Here is a 10,772-nt window from a genome sequence, read left to right on the forward strand (position 1 = left end):
TAAAAACCCAGCGCATACAGTGTTCATGTTTTGTTTGTTTTTTTCATGCAGACGGCTTCCCGCGTCCCCCCTGCAATGACACGGCGCCTCCCCCCCCCTAGGGGGCGCGCCCCACAGTTTGGGAACCTCTGGATTAACATATAACATTAACATATATATGGAGTTAAAGCTTGTTTCTGCAAATGGTACCTGGTCAAATTTACCAATATGACAATTTTTTGCACAGCAATATAAAGTTAATCAGATTAAGCATCGCTGGTCTGAGAAGATAAAGAAATCCCAACAATATATATTTTTTTTACTATTTTTTCTACAAAAAAAAAAAACGCTAAAAAAAAGATAATAGACCTTCTAAAATAGCTTTGATTCTGGTGACTTGAAACAACTCTCAAACTGATTGACCCAACGAGGGCGCTCTGATTAAATGTCAATGTTTTTACGGGAAATGATCCCAGGCAGCAGTTAGAAAAAAAAAATATGGATGAAAAAAACAAGAGTTAATGGTATATTATGCTGGTGCACTCTGACGTGTTGCAGATTTCCACTGATTGGCCTGGCAGGAGGTGTCTGAGCTAAAGGTCAACAATTTCAAACCCGAGGCCACGAATGTTAAGCCAAAAGTCCAACATGGAGACAAAAAAAAAAAAAAACCTTTAGAGATGTATCCTGTCACTGATTGGCCTGCAGGGTGTCCGCATGATCAAGCTTAATGAGGCTGCTCAATTCAGAAATGTGATAAACGGTTTGAAGATATATGGACTTATAAGAACAAATATAATTTGTGTTTCTACAAACTACATAATTTCTCTGTTCAGAGTAAGGTAAAAGCCATGAAAAAAAGAGAACAAGGTAGATGGGGTCTTTGATTATAATTATGTTTTGACCTTGTGAGGTAGTCTAGTCAAATGCTCAAAACAGGTTAACAAAAAAAAACAAAAAAAAAAACAGCATCAGCCCCCAGTTCCAGGTTCCAGTGAATTTTATTATTTTTGCATTTTTGTAGTCTCTGACATCCATCTAGACTAGAGCATTTGCAGTCTTACTGGTCTTACACCAAACTGGAAACACACCTGCACTTCATTAAAGTCTAAACAGAGAATCAGGAATAAGACTATTAATCTAATTTACAAACTCATCTACAAAACTAAATGGTCTGCAAAATAAATCATTTAGAACAGGGCAACTCAAAATGTTACTTTAAGGGAACAAAAAAGAAAACCCTCTATTTGGTAGAACCCAGTGATGCAATCAGTGCCATACAGCCATTTAAGCAGAAAATGCTGGGCCGGCCCCTCCCATAAACCTGATCAGGATACAGCATCTAAAATGGACAAGCAATGGTGAGTAAAAAAGAGAAACAACTAGCTTACCATAACAGAAACATTCATATTCATCCAACGGTCCAAAAGTGTTGACTTTTACCAAAACATAAGCATAGATGTGGACTGCAAAACAATTCTTGAACAAATAAATCTGGGATAGTGAGTGAAGCAAGTTACTAGTGCAATACTTAAACTAACCAACCATACAAAGATTAAATTAATCAGAAATAGGAATAAGGGATAAGTGGGAAACACAAACTGAACCACTTTGTCACAGGCCTGCAGGACAAAAATGAATACTTATTCTTCTAGGAAGACAATAGAACTTGTGGATTACACCTCCTACTTGTAATCCATCTCACCTGCTCACCTACAAACACAAACAACAAGAGACTTTCACTGTCACCAGGTAATCCCTGTCGGCGGATAATTTATACATCGGATCTCAGCTTTTCCTTGGCAGCAGATGGTTTTCCAATTCAGCGATTGGCAGAACAAAGCAGCCTGGTACTTCTGAATGTGCTTCCACTGAGTAATATGATCAAGCGTCCGCTTGAGGGAAACAAACATTTTCGTGACGACTTCAACTTAAGAAGTATGCAACTGATTTATCTGGTTGTCTCAGTCGAAAAGATGCCGAAATCTTTTTGAGACTAAGCAGGATCTTCAAATCAGATGAAATCATGATCACAGACAGAAAAAGAAATGGCTAAGGTTCCCCCAGGATTGATTAACCCAGTGACTCAACCACCAGTTCTATATTTTTAAGGTACTTCTATGCATCCCATTTCGTATTTCTTTTTCCCATTTTCTCAGTTGTCATACACCATTGATGATTAACTCAAATGTGTAATTGTGCAATGCCCACAAACGTGACTCTGTTCTTAAAACAGTCCTGGATCTTCATAAAAGATTGAGAGAAGACATCCAGCCTGTACCAGTTTATTTGCTTAGACAAGACACCTGTTTATAGTATCATTCATGACCAGTGTAGCAAGTATACTACTTACCATTTCTCATTGGGAAAGTGACTGACCAATTTCGCTTAAACTAAAAGTTAAAGCTGTGTCAGTCCACTGTAGCTCTTTTGCATATTATTATATCTATTGTAATTTATTGATCTTTTTTTTCCATCAGCAGCTTTTCTGTAAGATGACAAACACCTTCTAATTAGTTGCTAATTTACAGCCGAATGGATCTGCATCCAAGAGGTTAATGCTGTCTGATTCCACAGGAAATAACTGGCCCAACTCCAAATGGGAACGTTGGCCGAGGCGTCACATCTTCCCTCCCCAAGGAAGAGGCGGTAACACTGGTAATTACTTCCCAGACTACAAGGGCAGATATCTGTCCACCTTTGGATGAAGTCCACAAATTGAGGTCAGTCAGACAGGGAGAAAAGCGACAAGGTGCAAGCCACCGATGGAGGGAGTTTTATTGATGAAAATGCAGATGCTCCCAGTAAATGTCCTCAATTAAGATATTGCATTTCAATCTCTTCCCCGCTCTGTTTGTAATCTTGTATGAATTTGTGGTGGAACTGCAGCAATTATGGAGAGGAGGCCTGAGGGTTGGAGCTATGTAGCAGGATCATTCGGTCAAATGGGAAAGACACTGTGGGAACATTAAGAAACCAGCACCATGACAGGTTGAATCCGTGGTTTACTCCTGACGACGCTGAATAGATCTGGCCCGACTAAAACAGCTACTCAGATTTCATCATCTTCACCAGAATACAGATATCAACATGAAAAAACTAAAACCAGAGTACATATTTGTGCTTATTTTGGATTAGAAGATGTGACAAAAGCGCTAGAAACAAACAGTTTAAGATACCATTTATTTGTTAAAGTATGTAAGCAGTCCATCACCTTTACACTTATATCACCTTTCACTTTTTCTTGCAAACATCTTCTACTCTATTACAGGGAAGTTGTCTTTCAGAACATCTGCAGAAAGAATCAATTTAGTGCGTATTTTAACATGCATCCATCCGACAGTAAAAGCAAGAACATTTTGGTTTCTAAATTCTCTGACGTTTTCTATTCGGATAAGATTAGGCTTGAAGGCAGCCCAGTTTAGTAATTTATTCTCTTCATCCTCTGTGTGTGCAGAATATGATTTTTTAATTGTCTTGGTAAAAACACAGGGACGTACCTGAGAAGGATGTGGTCTTGAAGTTGGGCTTGTTGCCCAAAAGTGAAAAAGAAAATTTGCTAAAGCCCTTAATTCAGCCTCAGCAAAAAAAAAAAAAAAAAAAAACGCTTCAGGTTTTTTTTTTTTTTTGCTGACAGCAGACTGGATGGCCCCTTTTATGTCTTCGTTTTAAGATCATTTTTAATAACACATTTGAACGCAATCCATGTTTCCGCTGTGTGAGGCCCCATGCGAGAGCTGGAGGTGCATCTTTTCAGGTTAAGCTTGGCCTCTGAAATTTCTCCAGATTCGGCACAGAAAGAAAGAAAGTGAGCGATAGATTCTGTTCCATCTGGAGTCTTTCTTGAATAGCTAAAAGTACTTCATTGCCTTTTTAAATGGGACTTCAGCAACCTTTCTAACCTTTAAAAAGGTGCACAGAAGTATAAACGCCAACAGGGAAGAAATAAAGATGAGCTTCATGCGGAGCGAACAAACAATTCTGCATACAGCTGTCATTATTTTAAATTTCAAAGGATCCTTCAGATCATTATTCAAACTCTGTCCAGCTCCCAGTTTGGCCTCATATTCTTCTCTCTAGTGTAGGCAGGGTTAAGATCTGGTGTCTCATATTGAAATCTGAGAAGGTCGCCCTGCAGTGGTCCATCTTATCTCAGAGCTGCTCTATTCAAAAGAGGCCAAGAGATGAGAGAGGTCAGAGCAACTCAGATATTGGAAAAGAGGTTTACTCACACCCACCATTAGTCGCTCTAATAAAATGCTTCCCCCTTCTCTCATCTTTCTATTAATATTCAGTGTGACTGGCTGGACTCTTTTCCCTGACTCAGACCATCCTGCTATGTGCTGGGGCCTCTGATCTGTCTCTCATAATTAGACTGATAAATAGGCCTTCTCCTCTTCTCATCTTTTTCCTTTCCATCCTGTTCCCACTCCTTTGGTTTCTATTCTTTTCTCTTGCACTCACTTACAAAAGGTTTCATCTGAAGCCATGTGGATCTGCTCGATAAACCCAAGTATTTCAGGTGTCTGTTGCTGCTCATTCATCAGGGTAATTCACTCAGTTTGGCTTAATAACTCTGGCTCTGCAGTGCAACACTGAAGGTCTGGCTCATAAACACACATAAACACACATTGGGCATATATATATAATATGTCATATTATAGTGTAGCTGCATTATTTTTTTTTTTTTATTTAAATTGAATTGACTGCTTCCTATTCAAGATCATTTCCATCGTTAGGGTATTAAAATGAATGGGAATTCTTATGCACAGCACATGTATGTTATCTGTAATTGTTCATGCAAAAAGAGTAAAAGGATGCTTTCAGGTTCTATGTTTGTATTTTTAATGCAAATTGCTTTCCTGGTAGGCTTTAGCTAATTAGCTAATGGGTCGTAACTGAAAAGTCATTTTGCAAGCAACACAAGCCACTAGAATGCCTCCCCTAAAACTTTAGCAGAGGACTTCACACTTTAATTTGTTAATTTGGGGCTCCTCGCCGACTGAAGGGCCTTTGCTGCTGCGGCTTAAATTGTTTTTGCCTCGGGCATTCGGGCTCTTCCACTGTTTTTACAAGATTATCTGATACAATGTGATGGAATATGGTTTCCATCTAGCACAAACTGGTTTGATCAGGTCTCCAAATCTCTGATGCCATATTGTTTGAACAAAATGTGTGTAATGAAGGGGTGGGGAATGGAGGGGAAATCTTTGGTTCAAGCCATGGTGTCAGCCATGTAGATAAAGAGATCTGATCGCTAAAACCCACTTCTGTCCTAAGAGTGAGCTGCTTTTTACAGATTTAAATGAAAAGAAAGCAGCCCCTCAGAGTGCGCTTTCAGCAATGTGTGCAGAGTGTTGCTCATACCTGCCCCTCTGCATGGTTTCCTTCCACACTCTACTCCAGTAAACCCAGTTTGGGAAGTCGCTTTCTCTGCAGCAGATCTGATAACCACGAAACTGGATAAAATCTAGCTGCTCCAATCTCTAAGAAGTCCTTCCCCAGGGGACGAGTGCCAGTGCCGATCTCAGCATTAAAATAAACTTTTGATGGTCATTATTAAGATAAGCATCATATTCGGCTGGCAAAAGATTAGCATGATAGCGTCAAAGCTTACAGTACAACTGTCCTTTCAAGGAAGTCTCAAAAAGGACAGTAAAGATGAAACGATCCTTAGCCAATCACAGGGCTTGTTAACGGGGTCGTGTGTGTGCCCCGAGGAAGCTCAGTTATTAAGTAGTCATAAAGTATTTGTGTTTTTCTTTTGTATGAATTTTATATTTCAGTTTTTATTAAAACATGCTTTATTTTCCCACACGTTATTGATGGAGATTGCAGATTCTTTTACTACTTTTTAAACTGGGAAAATAGCCAAATAGCACTTTTTCTTGAATGACTTTAAATGACTAATTTAATTCAGGAAAAAAAATGCTTACCACATTAAGACTAATCTTTCATGGTATACTCTTCTAAACAGCAGTCATATTGTGGATTTCTTTTCAGGGTTATACACCATTTTTCACACAAAATTGTATCATCTAAATTGTTGCTGCACAAGATTTCCAATGATCAGGCTTAAAGACTTTGAGGATCTTTGATTCCCCAATTGAGTTTGCCAAGCGATGACAAACTCAATTGGGGAATCTAGCTAATCCATAAGGCATCTCTGCTGACCTCTGGCCTTTGGTTGGAGGATCATTCACCTCCAACGTCTTTTTTGAAACTTAGCCTCCTTAGCAGTTGCTATCATATAAGATGTGATTCTCATGTCATAGAATTTGAAGAAATTTACGACAGTTTAGCTTAGTTGCTGTTGAGGCTTTGTATTCTTCTTTGACAAATGTGTAAAAAGGCAATGCTGAAGGTTTTTCTACCTAAAATAGTGTAATGCACTGTATTTTAATGCATTAAAGTGCAAGGCAGATCTGCAGTTATTTGTATCAAATCCCTAACACATTTTAAGATTGTGTACGTCATTCATTTAGTGAATGAATCCATATTAGCTATGCATTAAAAAAAAAAAAATCATCCACTCACAGAACCAAATGAAATTGAGACCAACATACCTAACATGAAGGTGAGAAGGAACCAGAGAACCCTGAGAGAATCCATGTTTGCCCAGGGAGAACAAACCAAAATTGTAACCCAAATCCCTCTCAATGCAATGCAAAAGTGAGAACTGCACCACTGTGCAGCACAAAAAGGAATCTAGTATCCAAATATCTGCTAATTAACTTTCTGCTGAAATAGTTTCTCTTGGACAAGCTCATATTTTAACACAAGTTTATTTCTTATATATGTCTGCCTAATCATTAAAGGGTTCAATGTTAAGGTAGTTTCAGATATTTTATATTGATTAAGTTCTATCCTCACAGCCGCTAAGTGTGTTAAATTCTTGTCCTCTTGGAGAAGCTGATGTAGTCAAAAGAAAGCCCTGCCCACACTAGGTGAATGGTGTAATAACTAAAACATGAATGGACTTTAGGGTTAGAGTTTAGGGTGGAAAGGAACTCGATGAATATAAGAACCTATTATGAGTGGCATTATATATGACAGACTGTAAAAATTAAACAAAATCAAACAAAAAAAAAAACATACTAATTGACACAAACATCTTGATTATTGTAAATCTTTTGACTTGGAACAAAAGTTACAACATGTAGTATGTTGCCCTCTTTTTTTGACTTTCCTATAGCCTTACGCACCACCTTGTTATCTACCCAATGACTTGTAAATATGTTTAGGTTGGCTTGCCATAGTTCTTTGTCCAACAAAAGTACAGAAAGGAGATTAAAAGATGCAAAAACCAAAACAAATTTTCTTCAAATATGTTAGAAATATCCCCTTTATCACCTAATTACCTGGATGTCAGCTGAAGCAATTTGGTATTTTCCTCCTATTGTGACATTTATCCAATTACCTGTGGAGCAGTTGAAACTTTTCAAACCTTAATGCACATTAGGAAAGCAACTGAACTGTCTCTGCCAACTCTCATAATTGATTAGTAGCAGCTTTTACTAGGTTGTGCATTGTGCGGACATGCAAGGATTTCAAAGTCTTGCTCCTAAAGATCCGCATTAATGTTGCATGAGTGCGAACTGCATGAAATTTGCTCGCACCATTTGCTCACTCAACCCTATTAACTCCAGTGGTAATTGACAGCCCCATTCCCTATGAATCCACATCTCATCAAATCACTCTTAATACATGTTAACACACCATAAGGGGACTAATAGTCAGAGGCAGCATTATCCAAATCGCTCTCATGAATAATGTAGATACATGTACGGGTGCTTGGTTACCATTCTAAAAGGTCCTTTTTTTATGGCATGCAGAAGCGTTTGCTCTGATTAATCTAAGATGCATTTGAATGAATTCTCAATGCAAATTCACAGTGAGAAAAGGAATAAGAGACCGGGTCATTTGAATACCACTGACACTAGATGATGGTGATACACTGTTATGCTTTTTAAATTGCATTTAATTAATTATTCCCTCAGGTTTTTTTTTTTTTTTTTCTTTCTGTACACACATATCATTTAATGGACTTGAACCACGTGATCAAGGAAGACAGAGTACGGCTGCACATGAAATGACCCTGGAGGTAGAGTTCAGACAGAGGCACCTGTTAATGTTTGTGACTAAAACATTAGTTTTTATGTATCTGAATATATATTAAAAAAATGACATTTTAACAACTGCAAGCTGTAGTATATTCTGTCTGCTGTGTTTGTGTGTTATGAGGGTCTAATTGGCCTTTTCCTAGTCCTCAGGTTTGCCCTAATTAAGGCCTTAAGAGCCAAGGTCTTTGCATCTGGACACCTGCGTTTTGCTGTCACTGCCACCGCAGCGCAACAGAAAGACAATGATAGCCAATTATCCCTTTTTATTCAGCCAAAGGAGGCCAAAGCAGGTCATGATTAAGGCATATGGAAGGGGTGGTGGGATTATAGTGGAGGATGTTCTGTGAACAAGGGAATGCCAGACAGTAAGGTTGAGGGGGCCAGGGGCCGTGCAGGTGTTAAAGACGTGTTGCAGTGTTTCTAGTTGTTCAAGTCCGTTAGCACTTTGTTTCTTTAGTTCAGTTTATTCCTGGAAACATAACTCTGATGTTACATGATGAAACGGACTCGGTTTCTGTGAAGTGTCGTGCTAAATAATAAATACTCTAACACAGTTGTTGAACATTCTGGCTCTTAAACGTCATAATTGGTAAAACTCTAAAAGTAACCTTTGTCTTTTTATGCCACATCGATATTCAAATAAACCAAAGCTGTTGTGTCCGGAGGTTTGTTGATGTTCAAAATATCACAGAAATTGAAAATTTTGCATATCATGTCTAAATGAAGTGTGTGCTACGACACTTATTGCTCAGTGGGTATCCCTTCTGGCCTGGGGATGCCTTTAAATCTCCAGGAGGATCTGCAATGTGGTAAGGAAACAGTGGATAGATTTGCTCTGTGCTGTTCTAATTGACCTTTTATCTATAACAAAAGCTGTCCTATGGATACAAATAAAAACAGTCTGAGATTATAACAATAACTTCTGAAGTAAAATACTATTTGGTAATCAATATGCTTGAATCAAAATAAAACTTTTCCAAAAACTTATAAACTGATTTGAAATCTTCTGGTTTCCTTCCAGAGCAACTCTACCGTTGGTGTGCAGTGAACTCTCACGGCCCTGGAACTCGGATTGCGCACATCAAGGCACACTGGTCGTTCTCACCCAGACACAGGATGCGGCTTATCAACCTCTATCTGCATGTGTTTTGCTGGTAGACTGGATGCATGCACTCGTTTAGTCTTTTCATATGTCTGAATCGAACTTCCCGTGTCAGCAAACCACAGCTTATGGCAACAGGTTGACTGAGCAGCACCTGTGCTAACGGTTTGATAGCACAGCGTGCCTCAGACTTTCACACCTTCTACTGTTTTTATTGTCGAACCTGTTCCCATATATATATATATTAGCCTGCATGTTTACCAGTGCACTAAAGGCTGATTTTCCTAACTTTTGACATCCTATTGTATGTTGAAATGAAAACAAATCTGTGTGATGAGGCTGTTTCTAGACCCAGAAAACAATTATAGACTGACATATTTTGTCTCTGATAGGGTATGGGAATCTGGTAACAGGACCATGCACTGCAGATGAAGCTTGATCTGGTGCATGCACGAGTTTCAGAATTGCCACCTGTGTGTGTTTGTGCTTTGACCAAAGCCACAGCAATATCCTCATTGTTGTAGCAACAGTTTTGAGAAAAAGCATCTACAGACTGAGTGAAAATCATCTTCCCTTCTGCTTCACTGCTATAAACATGTTCGTCAGAGTCAGTAAAACAGACCTTAGTGAAATGTGAGAACATCCTCTTTCATTTATATGAAACCATATCCACCTTACTGGGCCGTAGATGAGATATATGTGAAGACAAACAGAAATGCTGATTACAGCACCACATTAAGTTTAACAAAAACTATACCATAAGCGACAATGACAATGGATTAAAAATTTTTGCTGTCAGGATAAATGGACTGCAACTAAATCTGTTATGTACAAGATATATTTTTCATTGACTGTGTTTTTTCATAGCATTCAACTTTGTGTGCTCAGTTTTTGTTCTTTGATGAAACTTTGCTCAAGTGTTACTGAGAGAAAAAAAACGACAAAAAAAAAAAAAAAACTTTACTGGCTGCTGAGGAGATTTGAATAAAATCTTGATAAAGCCTCGCTAATCTTCCGTTCCAATCTGATTCTCAGTGGGATATATCCCTGATGTCTATACTTAGGTGACCCACGCACCTTCTTTTGTGCATGTTCAGTTCCACAGGATCAGCGGGAAATTGGAAAGAGATGTAGTGTGCTCATGCCACCTCGAATTGGATTGCATGGTTTCTTAAATGAAAGCAAATAATTTCATGGCTAATGGGCTTAATTTCAGGAAATAATTCCACATTTCCACACTCTGCTATTTTGCATATGATTTCTGCCGAAGCCGTGCCACTTTTTGAAGGGATGCTGCTTTTCTTTCAGTCAGTGTTGTGGAACTGGAGAGCAGAACGGCGCTGTTTAGAAGATCACTTTTAACACATTCAAAATTGATCAAATGTGTCACAGTCTGCTTTGACGGTTCTGCTTTGAGCTTGCAGCAGTCGTGCTTGGAGCTGACAGGACCAGCACTGTTGTTCTCTGTGCTTTTATTCACTGGGGACAGAACAGAAGAACAAAGTTATTACCCAAAAAAACGATAAAAGAAGGAAGAAGAAGAAAAAAAAAACAGATATAAACAAGAC

The 10,772-nt window shown here is 38.6% G+C and overlaps 1 long non-coding RNA gene across 2 annotated transcripts; it reads left to right on the forward strand.

The window, feature by feature from the left end:
• The first annotated feature begins 1,100 nt into the window (after nt 1–1,100).
• Nucleotides 1,101–10,209, forward strand: LOC106954741 (uncharacterized). 2 transcript variants are annotated; one of them, XR_001426418.1, is made up of 3 exons: nt 1,101–1,340; nt 2,557–2,637; nt 9,124–10,209. It is a non-coding gene; the product is annotated as an uncharacterized LOC106954741 (long non-coding RNA). The 2 variants fall into 2 exon arrangements; XR_001426419.1 differs by lacking the exon at nt 1,101–1,340 and adding an exon at nt 1,753–2,091.
• The last annotated feature ends 563 nt before the right edge of the window (nt 10,210–10,772 follow it).

Source organism: Poecilia latipinna, unplaced genomic scaffold (assembly GCF_001443285.1).
Source record: "Poecilia latipinna isolate Pla-1442-1.1 unplaced genomic scaffold, P_latipinna-1.0 Scaffold676, whole genome shotgun sequence".
NCBI classification, from domain to species: Eukaryota; Metazoa; Chordata; class Actinopteri; order Cyprinodontiformes; family Poeciliidae; genus Poecilia; species Poecilia latipinna.